Here is a 1,122-nt window from a genome sequence, read left to right as displayed (position 1 = left end):
ACAAAGGTTTCTGTACCAAATATTAAGTTCTGCTTTTCTGATGTATCAAATACTTATGTCATGCAATAAAATGCAAATGAATTACTTAAAAATCATACAATGTGATTTCCTGGATTTTTGTTTTAGATTCCGTCTCTCACAGTTGAAGTGTACCTATGATAAAAATMACAGACCTCTACATGCTTTGTAAGTAGGAAAATCTGCAAAATCAGCAGTGTATCAAATACTTGTTCTCCCCACTGTATGTCACTCCCTATGGTTTCTTCCCCAGGAGTCATTGTTTCTGTTCCTCTGTCTTGTCTGTGCGTTGTTCGTGTTTTATTGTTTTGGATTATGTCACGTTTATTTATTAAAACACATTGCTTCCTGACTCTCAAAGCACATCGTTACACACTGTCTGTTTGGGTGGACCATTTCAGTTTGTCTGTGATGTGTACGCCGAGGAACTTAAAACTTTCCACCTTCTCCACTGCGGTCCCTTCGATGTGGATAGGAGGGTGCTCCCGCTGCCGTCCCCAGCACAAGGTGCACCTGTGTAATGATCATGCTGTTTAATCAGCTTCTTGATATGCCACACCTGTCGCGTGGATGGATTATCTTGGCAAAGGGGAAATGCTTACTAACAGGGATATAAAAAAATGTGCGCACCAAATTTGAGAGAAATACTTTATTGTGAATATGGAACATTTCTGCTCATGTAACATGGGACCAACACTTTACATGTTGCGTTCATATTTTTGTTCAGAATATGTGTGCATGCGTGTCTGAGAGAGAATGTCTGAATGTGTGTCTGGTATCTTACCAGCAGGTTAACATGGAGACACAACCCAAGGTGTTGCAGGCCCAGAAACATCAGGCTCCCTGCATCACTATACACACCACCTTCATCTTCATCACCATCATCAGCATCACCTGGAGAGAGAGAACCTGAATCGTCAGTATCTTAGTACTYTTGTTTGAGGTAGACCTCACATGAAAAGGAGAGCGAGAAAGAAGCAGCACATTTTAAATGGGAAATAAGTACAGAGCATTACCATCAACATGCTGTGAGCTTTTTTAACCTTTGGTCTCTGATCTCTGTAAAAGATACCTGCGGTTTGATAGATGAATTCAACCACACAC

This window comes from Salvelinus sp. IW2-2015, unplaced genomic scaffold, assembly GCF_002910315.2.
Source record: "Salvelinus sp. IW2-2015 unplaced genomic scaffold, ASM291031v2 Un_scaffold997, whole genome shotgun sequence".
NCBI lineage: Eukaryota > Metazoa > Chordata > Actinopteri > Salmoniformes > Salmonidae > Salvelinus > Salvelinus sp. IW2-2015.
Note: the sequence above shows the minus strand (reverse complement) of the source record.